This window comes from Lasioglossum baleicum, chromosome 9 (genome assembly GCF_051020765.1).
Source record: "Lasioglossum baleicum chromosome 9, iyLasBale1, whole genome shotgun sequence".
Classification (NCBI taxonomy): Eukaryota; Metazoa; Arthropoda; class Insecta; order Hymenoptera; family Halictidae; genus Lasioglossum; species Lasioglossum baleicum.
Window position 1 is genome coordinate 13,658,696 of NC_134937.1, and position 20,427 is coordinate 13,679,122.

The 20,427-nt window shown below is 44.7% G+C and overlaps 1 protein-coding gene and 1 long non-coding RNA gene across 6 annotated transcripts in view; both read left to right on the plus strand.

Annotated features, from left to right (window-relative positions):
• Nucleotides 1-20,427, plus strand: part of LOC143212017 (Krueppel-like factor 6) — a 378,041-nt gene that overhangs the window by 136,462 nt on the left and 221,152 nt on the right. The gene's annotated exons all lie outside the window — the stretch shown is intronic.
• The window catches only part of LOC143212018 (uncharacterized), a 118,224-nt gene that overhangs the window by 52,054 nt on the left and 45,743 nt on the right, over nt 1-20,427 (plus strand). The window contains exon 3 of one of the 3 annotated variants that reach the window (XR_013009594.1): nt 1-97. This is a non-coding gene — a long non-coding RNA (uncharacterized LOC143212018). The other 2 variants (XR_013009593.1, XR_013009592.1) reach the window with 2 other exon arrangements.

Consider the following 20,427-nt stretch of genomic DNA (forward strand, 5'->3'; position numbering starts at 1 on the left):
GTAAAAACGCTCACCGTTTCGTACCTAACCCAAACCATAACCCCAAGGGGATTTCCTAGACACGGAAAAAGCTAGATCACGACTCTACGAAAGGAAGGTAGGGTGTTCTCGCATCCAATTTTGCGAGCTCGCAGCTGCGAGTGAAGTCTTAAATCAATCGGCGACTGGTCCCGCGGGATCGGGGGTGGAAACGGGGGCGGTGGTTGGTCCTGGAAAAGCATACAGGGGCGTGGGTCGCGAGTCTAAGGTTGCACTCAACTCCATAATTAGTTAGGAACCCGAAGCCGACGAAGCTCTCGGATTTAATATCTTAACGCCCTCCTTAACGCGCCTCGAAATTTCGTGCGTGCCGCGTCGCTATTGGCAAGCCACGCCGCCGTCGAGGCTCTAGTTCCCCGCAGAAACTTTATATCCCCCTTCTACAACCCCCCCCCAGACGCTTATTTCTGCGTCTGTACCCCTGCCTGTCTGTTTTCACCCCCGGTTCTCCACCCAGGGTCGCGCGAGCTGCCAGCCAGCGGTTTTCGATTCCGACGCGCGAAAGACCTCGGGAAACACGCTTCCACCGAACTTTCTTACCTTCCCACGCGTTCTCGCGACACTCCCGCACTGCGAAAACCTTAAGCCACCCTCGCACCCGTTGCGAGCTCACTCCAAAAATTTTTTAAGGTTCTTACCAAAAAGATGATTGTGTTCACCTGATGCTAATGACCAGAAAAATGGAACAATCAGATATAAAAACATTCCAGAAAATCTAAATGATATTCTAGCCAATCTAAAACATATTCTAGAAAATCTACAAAAGTAGCCTAGAAAAAATCTAAAACATTTAAAATTCTATTCTTCTATTCTAAAATTCTAACATCTAAAAACATCTAAAATTAATATTCTAGAAATTCTAAAAGTTCTTCACTCCATGAAAAAGATTCACGGCAGGTAGGAGAGGAACCGCAGGCTCGTGCCAAAATTTATTTAGCCGAAAATCGACATAAACTTCGAGGAGAACGCAGCGTGCTGCATCATTCAAGCCCAGGATCAACGAACGCTCGGACGGAACCGCAATATCGTTTGCGTCGCCGTGCATTCGCAGTCGCGGCACGATTTTCCGTTCACCTAAACTTTCCCCGAGTTAGTCCTCGCGGCGTCGACAATGCCTAACCCCACCTCGCCCCCTAGCACCCACGTGTTTCATCCTCTAGAAGTTTGCGACGCGTTTGCAACCCCCCTCCCCTCCCGGCCGCGCAACGGGGGTTAATAAATTCTCGGGGTTTGACGGTTGCTCCAACGAAAACCGATCTCGCCTTGTACACCTGACTGTGTTAGGCTACCGGTGCACTTAGTGCTTGCTACGACCAGCTGGAACTTCCGGAAGACGCGGAATTTACTTAAAGTTGCCTAATTGTTGCTCTTCCCTGCGCAATTCTGCTGCTGCTTTTCGGTGGACGATGTTTTCTTGAGAATTTATTGATCCTCCTCTTTGGACGATTCTTTATGGAGGATTTTCTGTTGCTTTTTGTTAGACAATGTTTTCTTGATAATTTGTTGTTGCTGTTTCTTCAACAATGGTTTATTGAGACCGTATAAGCTTTTATAGCAGTGCAGTACTTTAGAAAATATTTTAAAGGCGTATTCTTTTCTACATTGGCGATTGTTTATTTCCGACAGTAATCATTAAATATATATCATCGAGATTTCTTATTGTCCACAAGCAACATTTATTTATCAAACGCAACATCAGTTCCTGCAATTAAAATGTTCACAAAGACAGCAGGTTGTGAATTTATCTCAAAATTCATCGAATCAATGAGACAAATTCTGACTTGTCAATCACGTCCTCTGATTTCCATTCACCAAAATTCACTGGCACCCGATGAATAATAATCACGGAGTACAAAGAGGCGGTCGAATAATTAGTGGACAGGAGAGAAAGAAGGAAAAGTGATTATCGCCGAACGAATATGCTTATCATGGCCTCTTTATAAAACGTGAATAATGTATTCGCAACGGAGTGAATCAGGGGTGGTTCTGTTTATCAGAATTTTGGGATAGTTCGTTGGATAATTGGGACGAATGATACAATTTGAAAAAATATATGTTTAACGGTACACCTGGCGCAGTGAAATAACCGGTAGGCCTAGGAGAAGGGAAAGAGACAGGTGAGAGAGGTGTCGCTGATCGACGTGGCGGATCCCCGATTCCAATTATAACGCGGAGCTTTGTTTAATGCGCAATTGCCATGCGTGCGGAACACTTTGCTTCGTTGGCAGAGCGCATCCAGCCACGTGCTGATAAAACGATCACCGGTCCAGCGGCGAGAAGTGTTATCTGTCTGCGGCGAACTGGCCCGGGTCCGCGTTTTACGCTCCCGGCCCCGGGTCATTATCGGGGCCGCCGATTGAATATTATAATCGTATCGGGGCGCTTAAGCCTCCCGGACGCTTTCATGCACTCGCGTATCGTCTCTCCGTTGCGTTGGATCGCTCGTGCCCGTTGCATCGCCCGGTTCCATCGAGTCCCATCGCAACGGGGATCGCGCGCGCCCGAGCACGCGATGGTAATTGTAGATTCGCGTTATTACGCCATAGACAGCCGCCGCCGTAAAATAAACCGGCCTCGCCCTGAAATAGTTTAATCGGCGTGCACGCTTCGCCGGAAGGTTAAAGGCCACCGATCGATATCTTCCGGTCCCGGTAAAATTATCCAACCCTCTCGAACGCTGCTGCTCTGTCGCTTTTAGCAAGCCTCCGAATAACCATGGTGTCGATTTCGCCTCTGCCTGCTCCTGCTGTCTGATCCATCCGCCACCCGCTCTCCCTCTCTAACCCGCTATCAAAATATCGATTTTACTCGTACGGGTTTCTACCTTCGAAAATACGCGACTCGAGCGAACTGGAATTCGGTTACTTCTGACCGAACCACCAATACGGATTTATCGATTTTTCCGAAGTCAATTCGACCTTTTCTTTCGATAATTAATAGGGTTATCGCGAAGCACGATTTTTCAGCTTTACGTTGGAAAATTTATTTATTTCTCCAGCTTCCATTTAAGCCCTCAAAACCTCGAAAAATCCTACAGAAACACTTTCTAAAATCTATTTAAAGCAACCCCTAAAAACGGAGCCACTCTCCCCGATCTACCTTTCCAAGCTTTGATCGATCGATCAATGTGAATTCAAGTTTTCCTACAATCCTGTACGTCTTTATCCTAAATCGCGATCTTCCAGCTTCCAGCCGAATTTATAGAACTTCGTGCTTCACACTATTTAAACTTCGAGCACGTTCGATTTCGCGAAAGTTCACGTTTACAGTAAAATTTTGTAAACGTCCGAGCGGATTACGGCAGCCAGAGAGGTTGGAAAATTTTTGCTTGATTTCAAGACTTCCAGACTCCTCGGCGGATCAATACGCTCCAAGCAAAATATCGAATAAAACATCCGGAACGACGCACGCCGCTATTCCATTTTAATCCGTTCCATTCTACTTTTTCCTGTTCGCTGTGATCGATGCGAACAGCTTAACGGGAGGTAGAACTGGTGGTCGATACACAGCCGAGCACGCCGGATGAAATATATCCGCGTGTGCGGACCTCTTCTGTTTCGAAAATTTTTTGATACCCGATACGCGCCATCCGAAACCGCGTATCAACTCGCCGAGATCGAATTCTTTCGCGCCAATTAAAGGGGTATGTAATTGAAAAATTTCATCAATCTCTCTCTCTCTCTCTCTCTCTCTCTCTCTCTCGGCGATCGTCGAATTATTCCGTGGCGTATCGGCTACATTAATGATGGATCTACCTGCACTTACACAAACACGGAAAAATCGTTCGCGGTTACATCGACTCGCGAGAAAGAATTTAATCCCTCTGTCATAAAATGTATTAAATAAAAATGGATAACGTTCTAGATTTTTGAAGAATCGCGAAACAAAATTACGCAATGTCCTCTTAATTAGACGAAGCCAGAGACATGAAGACTTCAGCCCGAAATTTCACGAGAATTTCTAAACCGAGAGGAACGAAAACAGTACCTACTCAATGTCTCGGTCGTCGGAGACTCCAGTTTTTTGGGAACGAGACGAAATGGATGTTTCCCGGACGCATGGGACATACCATGGCCGATAAACATCTCCGGGGTGAGATCCATCGGGGGATACACGGGATAAACATCAGATAAGCCGGCCGGCCGGTCGATTTAAGCAATTTAGGGAAGATCCAGAATCGCATGGAAAATAAGATAACAGGACGAAGCACGTGCCATCTGTCGCGAAGCCACCGATCGTCTATCTCCGGCGAGTCAACGACGCTGCGGCCTGCCACCATCTGCTTTCCCAGATGTCTCGTCTATTTGCCCTAGCCGTCGAAAAAAATGTTTGGCTTCGCGATGCTATCCCATAAACGATCTCTGTGGCCCGGGTCCATCAGGACGAAGCTCGTCTCGTCTCCGATGAAACAATAAATGGACTCGGCTAAATAAATCTTGTCCTCTGGAACACGCCAACGAACGACCCCTTCGCAAACAACGAAATCGCTGGACAGTCTTGATAGTAGCGAGAATGGACAAGGTTGCAGATTCTTTCACAAATCTTCCCAAGCTAATTCAGCCCCACTAACTTGACTAACCCTTCCAACTCGGAGCTATTTTATTAAACATTTTTTCCGACCTAGAATATTTCCATTCTATTTCGTTTTTTAACCGACTTCGAAAAAAAGAGGAGGTTATGTTCATCGATTACGCCGAGATGCATGGACCAATCGGAACGAAATCTTTTGCATCTTGTAGAGTAGGTCCCCGGGGTGGTCCCGTGAAAAAAATTGGTATTTTTTTATTCCTTACGATTTTATTTGCGAACAATGAATTATTTCACCGATTACTCCGAAATGGATGGACCAATCAGTATGTATATGTATGTATATGTATTCACGTAAATAAATGGAAATTATTTCATACTTTTTAGTGCATTTTTTTAGTGCGTCTTTTCGAAGTCGGTTTAATTTTTTTTTTATATGAAACTGATACAACACCTCATACGATACTCAAATGTTTAGTAATTGATTGGATACCAACACACTTAATAATCGAAACAATATTTCATTTCACGAAATGAGTCTGTTCCTTGGTGTTAAATTGACACAATGGTAAAAGATAGGGTTGCCAGAAATGTTTCATCCTAATATAGAAGAAGTAGTGAAAACTGCAATTATGTATGCGTATATGAGATAGGCTCAAAATATTCAAACAAAGATTTTGGAAAATACAAATATGATATAGGAGATCAAGTTCAAATATAGAAGATCTGGCAACCCTAGTTAAAGATCGATGAAATAACAAGGTAAACGGTTATCTTCCGATGTGTCTTTTGACGAGGTCCACAGAAGCGGCACAGGATTGAATTTTTAATTTCCGACACACCGTTGTTTCAGGAACGTAAATCAGTTGTGTAGTACGTTCTGCGGAAAGTTTTGAGTCGTCGCTGGAAGAAAAACCGCGATTTACAAGCCCCGAGAGGAGAAGAGAGTACGATCGATGATCCCTCGATCGCGAAGAGGTACTCCTCGCGGCGTGGATTGATGTTTCAATGGTCTGAACGGTTGGGGGCGTCGTATTTATAGGGTTTAATCGATGACACGGTTATCCGGCGGCATCGAGGCTCGCGACCCGCATATCCTCGGTTCGAATACGAATCGACGTTATAATATTGCCACTTGCCGCAGATGATGACGTGAATTGCAGTCGTCATCCTTGATTACAAAGATAGCCTAAGGCGCGGCAAGGGAGACGGAGAAGCGGAGACGTTCATTGATTAACTCTCGAGCGGCGAGTTTCAGGGCAATTCTATTTCCGCGGCTAATTCATCTGCAGGCCGAATCAATTACAATAAACAATCTCGCGTGCGAGATCGGCGCGGTAACTAGACAAATCGACCGGTGAACCGAACACAAAGAATTTCAACGTAGATTTAAATCGCTCAAACGGTAAATTTTCGCGAATTCGATTTCTTATTGGTGATTAGCGAGTATTTTGGGGATTAAGCAAGAACAGTAGTGGAATTTAGAGCAAGCATGCAACAACGCGTCCAAGGAGTCATCAGCCACAATTATCGCAATTGTTGGCCCCATTATCGCGGTAATGAGCGAAACCGCCCCTTAACCGGCTCACGTATTTTAATTATCATAAATGTAGTTACGCGCTCTGTACAAAGCGACGGTTCTAGCGCACGTATCCCGCTGTTTCGGAGCTGGCTTATTATTTCACCTTCCGCCGTAAACACTGTAATCGCAATTAGCTCTGGCTCTGGTTTCGTGCGTTTACTCGCGGGACGTTGTTCTCAAAAATTTCCTCGAAGCTTGCTCCTAATTGGACACAGGATTTTCCGAATAAACCGTGACATTGATTTTGTAGATGGTAGCGAAAGATTTGTCGCAAGTTCGTGTGGTAGAGATGTCATTTCATAGAGAATTCTCTATTACCAGAACTGTGGAAGAATGAACGAGGCGAGAAATGATCCAGCAGCCTCGCCAAGTACTTCGTTTATTTTCTGTTTCTATATAATTCTTGTAATTGTTTAATATTGGAGTCGTACGAGGTACAATTACAGACGGAACAGATTAGAGCGTTATATGAATTACAGGATCTAGAGACAGCGGAGTCCGTGCATGTGAACCCCGTTGTTAAATCAGAGACAAACTATTACTGTCTTAGAGTCATTCATTCCATAATTTTCTTTGGTAATATTGTTTTTAATTCTGATTTGATTAATATCCAAGTATACTACCGCTTGTAGAAATCGCAGAGTCCGTGCGCGTGGACCGCGGCTACAGATCAATCCGTCCGCGACTCTAAAAGCGACCCATTCCTCCGTTAATATAATCGCCGAGTAATTCCCTCTTAACAAAATCATCTGTAAACCGATTTCAGTCGTCGCAGAATGCAGCGTGGCAGTAATTCGCGAAAGGAGAGTAAAATAGCATAGGGGACACGGAACAACCTCGGCCATAGAGACGCGGTGCATTGCTTAACGAACAATCTACGGAGAATTCCAGGCAACTACAGTCGACTAAACTTTCGTAGCAGCTCACGGGGACTCTGGCAATAACGGAGGAGGAGCGTCTGCAGGCGTTCCGCGATCACGTTCGCAACCTCCGTCACCCGATACCACCTCCCTCGGGCTCCTTAGGTGTCTCGCTCTTTTTCCCGTGACGTCTTTTCCTCTCTCCCCTTCTCTCATTCTCTATCTCTCTCTCTCTCCCGTCACTACTTTCCCGTTTCATCTGCATCGCGAGAACGGAGTCGCGTTATATACGATTACGCAGAGGAGGACGTCGAGCCAAACAACGCCGGACGGAAAATCGATATGGAACGATATCTCGGCTACCCCCTGTCCCCTACATCGGGCAATATCGTCGGCGAGATCGTCGAGGATCACGTTCGCGAGAAACGTTTGTGCTAGTCGAGACGGCAGAATTCGATGGTTTCAAGAACATACTACAATCTCTACCTACCACTCTCGCTCTCTCTCTCTCTCTCACACACACACACACTGTCTCGCATTGTCTATTAAGGAAAGATCACCGGCTAATAGAATTTCGAGAGAACTTTGCAAGGGATTAAGCAACTCGAAACTCTAATTGGGATTCGAGGATGACTACGGCCGATGGGAATCAGCTGCTGATAAATTTAGGCCCGGCTAAAAGTGGACCGAAAGTCAGGGATTTCGTGGAAAGCCGCGGATCGTTCCACTTGCTCGGGAAAAAATAGATCTCGCCCGATACTTCGATGACCTCTCTCCGATCGCGCAGAAAAGGGTTCGATCTTCAACCCTTAAAAATTGCTGTACCATTAGCTCTAAAATTTTTCAACAATTTTGAATTTCATCTAGTCAATTTTGCTATAAATGTATAAGGATCCGCAGTCTACTAATCACTTACTAGATATTTAAGTATTGTATGAGGTATTATATCACATTTTATATTCATACAAAGGAAGAAATGTTTAATACTCGAGTTAAAGTATAATAGTTCCGAGAAAAGAATTGCTCCGATGTACAACTTCCGTCGAATATCTCTGGTGCCTGCTCGTCAGATACAGGATCGCGTTTTTTCAGTTTGCGAGTTGAAGTAACAAGATCGGATTGCCTTCGACAGGGTTCGGCAAACGTCCAGACACCTCTCGAACTTTTCAAAAGCGCGGGATTCGCTGGTCCGAGCTCATAGGTTTGTTTCCTTCCGGCCGCGATACCAAAGTTGCGAGGCGCCCTTGGCGGATACGTGACCACGCCGTTTCCTTCGAATTCTTTTTTTCTCCCTTTCTTTCCATGGTAGTGCCTGATGAAAGTTCTGTTCGGATTCCGACTACGTAGTTGAACGTGGGAGGAGAGAGAGGAGAGGAGAGAAGAGGTTGTTGCATGGCTCGTAACGTGCTTCTTGGAATTTTTACAAGCGGAATGCAAAGTCGAGCGCGGTGTAAAGTTGTTTAATCAAAATGTGCCTGGCTCTCTCTCCGGACGGTATTTTCGCTCGAGGAAATATTTCACTTCTCGCGGAAAGGAAACGGCGTTTGAACTGCGGAAGAACTTCCGCCAGTCTTGATCGGAGGAATCGTGTAAATAAATATTGTCTGCGAAAAATTAGGAACTTCTGAGACGGTGCTGCAGAACTTTTGCATTCCTCGTTCGGTGCAGCGAGATGCCTAGACATAAACGACTCAGTATTTTGTTCTGCCAGAGTAGATAAAAAGTAGATAATAAAAGTAGATAAAGTTTCATCAACAGTAAATCTACCGACCGTCAAAATTGACTGATGTGTATTGTACTATGAAAATAACAAGATTAAATTGATTTATATGTTGTGCGATTTTTGCTATATACAGTAAGGAGCATAACTGATTCCACACACTTTAAATCAGAACAACTTTTTTATGAATGGACCAAACGACTTCAATTTCTCTGTAAGGCTAGAAGAATTAGTTTAGTAAATGAAGTGTAAAAAACACTTTAGTGTTAACAACCTTGCTGAAAAGAAGTGAGGTTGTCTCCGGTGCAAGACACTAAATATTACCGCGATCACGCTATTCCCGATCAGGATCGTGCGGTTAGGCTCGGTAACCACGGTGCACCGTGGTGGTGGGACGAGGCTCGTATGCATCAATAAATATATGCGAGCCGGCCGGTCGCTTTCTCATGCGAGATGCATACGCGGCGCGTATGTGCATCGTGCAGGTACGCCGCGTGCGCGCCGTTGCATTCGTAAAGGCCGCTGCACCGGAGAACCGCCGACGCGGACGTCAACAAACAAGCGCGACTGTTGGGACGAGTTCAATGCGCTTCGGTGACTCTGACAGTAGCGGAAGGGGTCGGGGAATGGTACAGACCAGAGAGAGAGAGAGAGAGAGAAAGAGAGAGAGAAAGAGAAGGATGACCTGGGGTTGCACGACGACGGAACGAATATTATTCCAGGGGATAGGGAGTACACCCTTTCGGCACAATGAGATCGTTCACGGGAATAATTAGCGCCGCATTGTGCAATTTTAGTGGATTAGGAGACACCCGGCCGGGCCCTTCGATTTTCTCTATTTGTCTCTGGTTGTCTCTCCTCGAATCGCTTACGACTTCTCCAAGTTCAGAAAGGTTGCTGGGAAAGTTCACGATGCAGTTGGGTCTACAGAGATTACCTGTTTTTTATTAGGTTGTCCCAAAAGTTCGTTTCGTTCTTGATTAATGTGCTCAGTACAAATTCAGAGTAGTTTTTAAATAAGGATTAAGAAAGGGGAAGCTTAACCCCTTGCCGTACCTTTCTTTTACAGTTACAGTGGTTAGAACGTCTTTATGCACAAAAATGTCGTCGAAGGAAAAAGAAAATGTATATTTTTTGTACGGCTACATTTATTTGAATGCTTACAACCAGAGTTGGGAAGTTCTATTTTAAATAACAAATAATGAAATAATATATAAACGTATGATTTTAATTGCAAATAGTAACTAAACTTTTTATCTAAATAAAAGTAATTTAAATAATTCCAAAAGTGATCCATTTATTATTTCTTATTTGCAAATAAAAGATTATTTATTATTTGGATTGAGGTGGAAATCAAATACATAGTTTTTGGTCTTCATCTCTTATTTCTTACTTGTCTTATTTGTCAACACAAATAATAATTGAAATTGTATTTGTAAATAACAATTAACTTTATTATTTTAAATAATTCTATTTAGACTTGCTCAAATAATAAGTAATTATTTTTGCTTTTTTATTTGAATATCCAAATAACAAATAACTTGTTATTTAAATTTTCATTTAAATGATTATTGGGGAATGTGCACGTAGTGAAAGAAAATTTTTTAGAACAACCTAATACATTTGTAACTTCAGAAACTCGGAAATTGTATCAGCTTGTTGGTACACTGGCGAATTCGTTCAATTAGTTCGATTCGAGTATTTTTTTCCTTAAACGAATCAAACACGCGCGTCCATCGCGATCAATCGAATCGCAACGCGACGGGGCGACCCTGTAATATATTTATGCTAAATAAACCGAGTGGTTAATGGCAAAGGAGATTCGCCAGCGAAAAGTCGTTGAATTTCGGAAATTGCATCCCCGCCGTCGCGCCGACTGGTTTACAGACATTTCATCGGCCAGTTAAACCCGGAATTTTAGAGCTATTCAATTATTTTTAACGCGTTAATCGACGATTCCCCGGAGGCCACTAACGTAATGACGGCACGCTTTTAGTGCGATATTCCCGGAGATAATGGCAACAGGTATACGAGATTTTTAAACCGTATTTTCGACCCTGATGGCTTTTCGCAACGCCACTTGCTTGTGCAATTACATTATATTTCCCGGATATAATGATTCTACCTTGCGCCTCAAAGCTTGCAGTTCGTTTGATTCATTCGTTGATGATAATTATATATTTGCATACCATTCCGAGCATGGGTGGTGTGGAGCATTCAACCCTTTGCACTCGGAGCTACTTTAACTTGAAAATTACACATTTCTTCCGACATAGAATAATTTCATTCTACAGAGTGTCTCAGCTGAAGGAAACCACCTGAATGTCTTCTTTAGTTCCATAAGATGGAACAAAAAAATTACGATGACCTTGAAAAAACTATGGAAAAATAACGGAACAAAAGAAGTTGTTCTTCTATGATATTCCTCCTTAATAAATATTTTTTGTACCATTAAAAATAAAGGAGATATTTAGGTGGTCTCCTTCAGCTGAGACACCCTGTATATTAATCTTTTTCTTTGTACGAATATAAAATTGATATAATACTTCATACAATACTTAGATGTTTAGTAATTGGTTAGATACCAACATATTTAATAGTCTAAACAATATCTTGAATAATGGTGCAGCAAGTAAGGGTTAAATACGCTGTACTAATTACGCCGAACAATTCCAACAGAAATAAATAATTCACAAGATCGTCACCTCAACTTTCACTCGCTTGATCCCATCAGCCATCTCTCCGCTCCGCTTCAGCCCCATTCCCAGACTCGTTTTAACCGATCGAATCACCTACTCGGGATCATGGGAACTTGATTTGGTCACGGGTCCGAACCCTGCGCCACCCTCGATCAAGAATCGGAAACACTCTTAGCTCCAGCTGTTCCGGAAGCCTGCAGCTCACTTTCCAGGTATCCACTATCAGCTGGAACGACGCGACGCGTGAAACACAATACTCGAGAGTCGACGCGAGAGAATCGTGGGGCCTGTCTGCCGAGCCACCTACGCATTCAACGTATCCGTAAGCGGACGATTACCTCGATAAATTTCATGAATGAGCCCGCGGCAGTCATTGACTTCACTCGTGTCGGCTGCATGAAAGAAGCGACAAAAAAGAAAAGTGACAGAAAGAGGCTCTACAGTGGTATACCTCCCCGATGTTCACCCTCTTCTGCTACGGGCCAACCAGTCTGCTTCCCTCGGTTGCTTCAGGGTTTCTCAGACCACGTGTTTCCCTCATTTTGGGCTGTTGAGTGAGATTTCTCCGGTTATCGGGTTCTACTGGCTGCTCAAAATGCCCGGGTCTTACCGTACTTTATTTATCGCGAGCGTTGACGGTGGTGGTGAACGAAAAACGAACATTGTTCCACGTTGATTGTAGGAATATGGAGCTACGTTTCTGTGCATGACATCTTTGAGCAATCTAGAGCAATTTTCGACGTTATCCCAAGAACGTCCCCGTTCGTTCAAGGTGTGTAAATGAAAGAGCTGAGGGGAGAGAGGTTCGTTGAGAAACACTGCGCCGTGGCAGCTTCGTCAAAGCGTGATGCACTTAGCTGCCGGCGTGTACCGTTTCGCGTTACGCTATTGTGGAGGGCCCTTGTCCCTCGGCACACTTCCCATTGTCACGAAGAAAGTCGGTCCGCTCGGAGGCAAAGTAAGCCGCGCAACCTGTGCGAGCCTCGATTTATTTTAGCGCCGGTTCCTCTCCGACCCCTCTCTCTTCTCTCTCGGTGAATTTTCGCGCGCGAGAAACGCGGGTAGAAATGGCATCCTAGAGGAAAGCTGAACGGGGAAAGAGACGAGGAATCAGCGCGCGTATCCGCGTCGAAACACGCCGCGCCGGTTCTAGGTTTACGGAAGACCGGTTTCGCGTTATACGAACGTAATCGAGCCGCTCGTCTTGTTTTACTCTAGCTTTTATTGCGTCGCTGCTAGAGAGACCCGCTAGAGACGCAGAATTCTAATTCCGTCCCGAAAGAATCCGTTGGAATTTAATGTTTCAGGAGAAGTATTTATGGACAAAGTAGAACCCTGTCTGAACACATCGTACATCGTGGAATTTTTTTATAATAAATTCTCAAAAATGACTTGTTACCTGCATCATCGGATCCGAGACTATCTTGAACTAGAAAATTAAAAATCAAAGAGAAATTGAATTTCTCAAGTGTGTTGCTTACAGAGGCAGAATACGGGAGACTTTGAAAGTTGATCAAACCCGTTGTTGATTATTACTATAGTAGCGTCCGCGAGACCCAGTTTCCGTAACCGCAAACATTTGCGATTTCGGAGCCGGAGCCGAGGAAACTCCAGACTGTTTATTCTCTTTAGCGTTTTTGCGTAGAAGCTTTCTTTCGGATTGTACGGCAGGTTCTCCCGGGTTTCTGCTCCTATAATGAATATTTTTGGCCGTGGCTCCGTCATGCGGCGTTCCACCGAGTTTTCCCCCGGCACGACGCGACGCTGCGACTCTCGACTTGGCAAAGCGTGCCAAGTGGCCACTCGGTTGAATTTTTAATAAATGTCATATCCACGTGTTTTTCTTCCGCGACAAGCGAACTGGGTCAGTCGCTGTTCATGTCGTCCGAAAGTAGATTCGGTGGATGAATACGGAAACGCGTCTGTCTGCAACAGTTTCTATCACGAAGAAACCTTGTGTCACGATGCACGACGCTGCATCGCTGCCTGGAACCATCCTGCGTAGTTACTGCATCCGTTCCTTGGTCCTTCTTGCTGGAAAATAGTCGTGGAAGAGAGGACGTTAAAATACCGGGTCGTACGTTTATTTTTAACATGCAAAATGTTTCTTGGCACTTTCGCGCTTGCTTCCTGTTGTTCTCTTGCAATTTTCGAGATGGTAGATCGAACGAGGTTCACGAACCTCGTTTACAGTGAAACACAATGCTTATAAAAATACCGACTATACCTCCAGTAGGATCGTTGGACAGGTAGTGTGCCAATTAATGTGAACACACCAATATTTTTAGTGCCTTGTTCGTTTTTGAAAGTTGGCAACATGACTATGTCAATGATAGCGGCCATTTTAGCTGACCTGTTAGTATACAATTGCGGAAAATGAATATAACGCCAAAAAAAAACTAGCAAAATATAACTTGTCTAGATTGGCCAGAAAATTCGCCAGATGTAAACCCCATTGAAAATCTGTGGGCTATTGCGAAACCCAGACTTGGTAAAGTTGGCTGTACGACAAAAACGAAGCTGACAAAGGCTGTAATTCAGATATTGTTTCGAGACGAAGAAATATTAAGAAAATGCAAAAATCTTACTGATTCTATGCCTGAACGTGTTGAAGATATTATACATGCCAAGGGGGCCATATCTTATATTAAAACAATTGAAATATATACGACTTTGTATTTGATTTTGTGCTTAATCACCAATAAGTACTGTAATTCGTACTTTATTAACTGACGACGTACACTACACCTCCCAACATCGCAAGAGTTCGCGGGGTATGAAAACGTTCGTTCGACACCGAGCAATTCCGTTCAAGGGCGATCGACCCTCTTATCCGTGGACGTCGATTCCTCAGCAGGATCGTGCAATAAATTTCCTAATCCTGAGTCCTCCTGGTAGGCCTGGGCTCCCTGTAGGACTATCTTCCGGTGGTCCCTGCGAGACGCACGAAGCCTGGCGGTCGTCCGCGCAATATTTCACGCTCCCCCGGAACGGTTTTTCGTTCGACTGGTCGCAGGCGCGCGCGCGAGAGCGAGTGTGTGAGAGAAGGGAGAGTGCCGGCCATTGGTAATTCATGCGGCAGGAGTTGCGTTATAAGATTAATGAACAAATAGCCCTCCCCGCGGCGAAGCAAGAGTGAAAGAGAAAGACGGAGCAAGAGAGAACGGCTTGGATGAGACGGAGCCAAATATGGCGTTCTCGCCCTCGGCTCGCATGAATGATGCAACGCGAGCTCGCCCGTGGATTTACAATCGAGTCATTATGCAGCGTGCACAACGGGGCATCGGCCTGTGCTCGACGCCTCTTCCCCTCGAATTTTTTCGGGTTTTTCGAGACGCGACTGCGCCGCGAAAAACGTTCGCCGCCGGGCTTATCGACGGCTCGTTGCTCGATATTCCGGTACGGTAACGCGTACGATTCGACCGATGTGTTCGCTATCGACAGGGGAAATCGCGGATCGAGATCCTGCGGCTGTTAAGCCAGCCGAACATTCGAAGCTTCTACGCGCCGCTTTCGTGCTCGATGTCCACGTTGTTATCTCCATTCTCGATTTTCATCGCAGCGGATTTTTAATGTTCTGACGGACTCTCAAGATTCTTCGGTAATGACTAATCGTCGCTGTTATCGTCAGTTTCGACATTTCATCGGGAAACGGTTGATCAGTGTCACGCGGGTCAGAAACTAGGCGCGCGTCCGCCGCGCCGTTCGAGATAACGAGCTCGGAAGCGACACGGTCCCCATTAATTCCACTTTCTCTGACAAATTGCTTTAACGCGCACGCTTCTTCACCTCCGACAATGCAGAGATAACTCCCGTCGGCGTGTTACATTATTGCCGATACCACGGCCCGCGATACGTTCGCTCGTTTAGCGCGAACGACACCGCGAGCTCAGTGAAATTCGATCATCTCGAGCGGAGTCGGATCAACCAGCAAACAACTCCAATTTTTGGAAATTCACCGACGCATTTGTCGGTAGAACGGGGACTACAAGCGGCGCGGACAAATTGGCTCGCGTTTAAAAATCAGGTTAACCGCGATAGATTGATTAACGGCGGCCCGCATCCGGCCCGTGGAATTTCGCGAGAAGTCGCGGGGATTATTTACGGGGCGGCGGGGAGCGAGACACGGGATATGAAAATATCAATGAGAATTGGACCGGTGCCATTTCCCTTTCATTCTACGCGCGTCTCGAACAGAGCCGAAATTTGTTACGTGCCAGATTACTCAAATCTAGCGTGGCGCCGCGACAATCGGGATGCCCCGAGAAGCACCGACACCGCGCTACACCGGCCTCGTTAACGAAATTTATATAAATACTTCTATTCCGGGCACAACCGACGCCAAACCCCTCCGGCGATCTTATAAACATGTCCCGAACAACTGACGGTCAGTTTTCCTACAAAGTAACCGGGCTGGTTTAGGCAGACGCGTCCCGGAGGAAATTAAGATGTCAGTTTGACTCCTTTTACGAGGCATAAAGTACGGTTGCTCGCTTCTGCGGATCTCTGTTGCCTTCAGAGCGCGAGCGCGACTGCGGGTTGCCGCACAGTGGTCCAAATCGAGAAATTTAGTGACTTTTTGTTATAACTTTTGAACCATAAGAGATATCCGAATGAAATTAGCACTAAAATTCATTGAAAAAATAGTCAATTTGAATTATAGACGAATTTTTCATTTGTTAAATAATATTTTTGAATTAATTTTCATTGATATTCCAAACCATTTTTTCTTTCTAAGTGTCTGTTTTATATTTATGTTGCACACATGCAATGTTTTATAGAATGGGTAAAATGTAAATGTGTGGAATCTTTTTTTCATCGACGCATAAAAACAGTACCAAGAAGGTAAAAACACCTCATGACTGTGTCAAAAGATATTTTTTATAATAAATTATAATATTTGTAATATCGTATATAATATATAATAATTTAATAACATTTTTTTGTAGATCTTTCGTGATAAAAATGTGATAACAATAACGGTTTTGTAATATAGCCATAATAGCATACAACGAATATATATAACATGAAATATAAAAAAAATAATATTTGTTTATACTTTGTCAGTCTTCATTCCATTATTTTTTATAGTCCATTCATTTCAAAGCCTGCCTTTTCTGTTATTTAATTATTAATGTTTCAACTTCACAAATTAAAATTAACTGTTATATGGATGCAAAATGAAATAGTCCAAAATAGTACAACAAACACTAAATAATATAACTAAAATTTAATTCACACACAATAAAAACACTAATACAACTTAAGTTTAGTTCATAAAGTAAATTAAAACACTACAAATTATTAACAAGAAGCTGTGACAGGTCTCACTATGGCAGCTGGAATGGTTCTGTTTAAACTGAATGCAGACAGAAAGTCAAAGACTCATTCCAAAGACTCCAAGCAATGTTCATTGATTAGATATCAATACGAGAAAGTTCGTTTTTGAGCCAAAAGTCACTGAATTTCTTGATTTGGACCACTGTGTGCCGGGAGCAATGCACGTACACAGATCGTGCGCTGCGAGTTCTTTGAATTTACCAATTTCATTTATGAATCGAATTGAATTCGTTGGCCATATTTATGAATTGAGGATAAAATAATGAATTCTCCGAGAATCGTGCAAATGTTCGGCAGAACCCGCCCGTTCATTTGGACCCGCGTTATCGCAGGAGATACCATGTAATAGGCTGCGAACAGCAGCATTGTTCTCTCGCAATCTGTTCATTAAAAGTGTCGATCTTGTTCCCGCGGGCATCCTCTCGGCCGTTGGATATCGTCGAACGTATCGCTGACCGGGGACGTTCCATCAACCGTGTTTTACAACACCGTCGGAAGTCCGTCGCGATTGGCCGACGGCGTTTCTAACGACGTCGTTTCAACGGAACCGGAGGGAAACCGCGCGCTATTCGTTCTGCTGCCGGTTCGCCGCGCGTGTAATTGAACTCGTTCGCCGACCCCTTATGGCTGAATGGTACGGCGAAAGCTTGTAATTTTATATTATAAAAAGCCCCGGGCTGCCTGGGAAAGCCTTTTAAACCCTTTCGACTTCTTTCATTGCCAGGGAAATAATGACTCTATCCTGGAAACGGTGGGAAACCGTTCCACGGAACGACGCGGAATTTTTGCCGACGTTTCTCGCGATCAATTTCTCGTGACACTTAAACGATCGACGCACGAACATCTTCGATAAGTGCGCGCAATGAACGCTAAAAGGGCGAACCGTGAATTTTCTGCAGCCGCGTACGATACAGGTTTTGCACTCTATGTCTCCAGCATGTTTCCACCCTTACGGAGTTTATTTCAATCCCGCGGGGTCAATCCAATATATGTTTAATGAAGAAACAAATTTTACTTTATGAGATAAACATCTTCAAGTAGGATTTTGAAAATCCTACTAGCGGAGACTTATTTGTACTCCCAATATAATATGAACTTATTTGCAGAACTTTGAAAATATGATCGTAGAAAGCAGAGACTTAAGGTACCCTGGAAAATGCTCGTCCAGCCTTTGCACTTGTAGGTTAATAGTTGGTATCAATGCAACATCGACACAATTCATCGCAATTTTGATTACACACATAGTCCCGCAAAATTTCCGGGATTACGCATCACCCGTTTAAGAACCGCGGTACCGAAAAATGTCGCGGGATCCAGTTGGATTGCGGGATCCCACTTTGCGGGATTGCAAGTCCTACTTACGATGTAAGCAATCCAACATCTTCATGTTGCTATTTGCTTTCCGTTCGCGGATTTTTTTCACGGAGCTTACCACCGCGAGGTTTCACCTCTCGCTATCGCCGAGAGAGCTTTCCTTTTGCTCTGTTCTGGGTGACTCTTGTTCGGTGTCGCGCTCGCGAGCACGCGCGCCTACGCTATGGCGAGAATGACTTCATTCATTTCCCATACAGACTCGCGCATTCATTACGTGTTCGTCCGGCTCACACGCGTTTACCATACAAATAAGGTTAGTTCCAGGAGTTTCTGGTCTTCGTTAGCGGAGTCGGTTGAGTGGAAGAGGGTTCTCCGTGAAGGGTCGATGCGGGAAGGAGGCGCGGGAATATCGTGAAACTTTCGCATTGAACACTACCGGTATTGTCTCGCCCGCTGCCCGAGAAACCGAGAACAAGGCGACGTTGTAGGGTTTTGCTCCCGGATCTTTTGCTCCGAGCGATAACCCGTACGACGAACGCGCTAGACTCCTCGAAACCGTCGAAACGAGCCGCGACGAGGCTTTGTCGCCCGCGATTTTCACGCGGAAACGAGCTTTCCACCCACGCGAAGCGTTTCGCGTCTCTCGAGACGTCTTGGAAAGAGCATCAGACACACCTGAGGGGTGATACATAAATTCCGACGACAATATTTTTGCTCAGTAGAACTTTCTTTGAGGTGTATTCACGGAAAATTTCGTTCGGCAATTCATATAATTGTGGCAGTTATGAATTTTTAGCTGTTCTTGAACTGTTGTTTTCCGACACTTGTGTTTCGAGAAACTAATATTGTGAAGAAATCAAATTTGGTACAGAAGTACTTGTCAGAGCTGCGCAGCTTCTGGTGAAAGATTTTTTCACGTATCTCCATTCATCTTTTTCAGAGATCGACTTTTAGAAAGCGACGATTTATAATTTTGTGTATCAAAGCCGTAAGAGAGTGCGCGATAAATTGTTTCTGATTTTCCGAAGCGTTTGAACGGGAGAGCACCTTGAATTGGGTTGGTGCAATTAGCGCAATTAGATCGCCACTCGTTCCGCGATCCCGATGACAGGCCGATAAAATGTTTAACGATCCGTTGATTATAAACATCGACGTTTGGACAGACGGGCTCGCGCCGAAGTATCAGTGTTAATTGGTGTTAATTCTCTATGACAGCCGGGAGCCGTCGATCCGAATTGTTTTATCGGTAGCCATTTACACTCTGTTATGCCGTCCGCTGGCCCGGTAAACAATTGTTCAACGGGACCGGGAATGGCAACGGTTGGAAAAAAGCTACGAAATTGTCCCGTTTGTAATTCGGATTAATTCCCGTGGCCTGTTGGAAACGGGGAAACGTCTGATCAAGTGAATTCCCGAAGCGTGGAGCGCTCTTGAGCCTTGTTTCGTGCTCGCCTATGGTTCTCGAGAGGACCTACATCGTTGAAACGTTGTCGATCTGGTGTGTGTGTGTGAACGGTAGCGTTTTTAAAGTCCCTCGACCTTTGAACCTCTTGAGGAACCTCGAGTGTTGAACGGTGATCCTGAACAGAATCGGTCCGCCTCGGAATTTTGACGCAGGGCAGACCAGGGACCTGATCCTTGAGCCCCGTAGACAGTAAACAGATAAACTTCTGCCGAATTTGCTGCATCAGGCAGCCGTCGTAGAAACGAACCATATGCTACTGGTTTACGACGCTCGGTAAACACCGAGCTCAGGCAGTTATGGCGCGCGTGCTGGTGAACGCAACAAAAATGAAACACCTCGCAAAGCTTGTATCTGCAAAGTTCGTGGTTTTGGTCGATTATTAATTTGTACACCAAATAGAAAAATACAGCAAGGAATTAATTACTGGACCCAATGTATGAGGGTAAGTGAAAAATTATCTACACATTTCATTCCACAATTTACTTACATGAAGTTAGAGTTTCACTATGCACATCATTTTTCTACGTAATCTCCCTCCTCATCAATGCATTTTGCCTAATGCCCACACTTTGTCAGTGTGCACAACGTCAGAAGAGTTATGTCGAAACCGTAGTTAATGTTTGACTTGCCCTCGTAATATGATCTAACGCAACAGAGCTTCCAGTCGCGCCGTCAAGAGTCAAAAGATCGAGCTGCACCCCCGATTCTCCAGGGGGTGTTGGAGGGTGCGTAAATTGCAGATCGCGTGGGCCACTCGCCGCAAAGTGCATCATCCGGCTCGCGCATTTTTCACGGGAACGGGTAATACAGAGAGTCGGGTTAGGAGACAAAGCGGGATGGCGGAGTGTGTGCATCCCTCTCGGTGCAGTTGCATCCACACA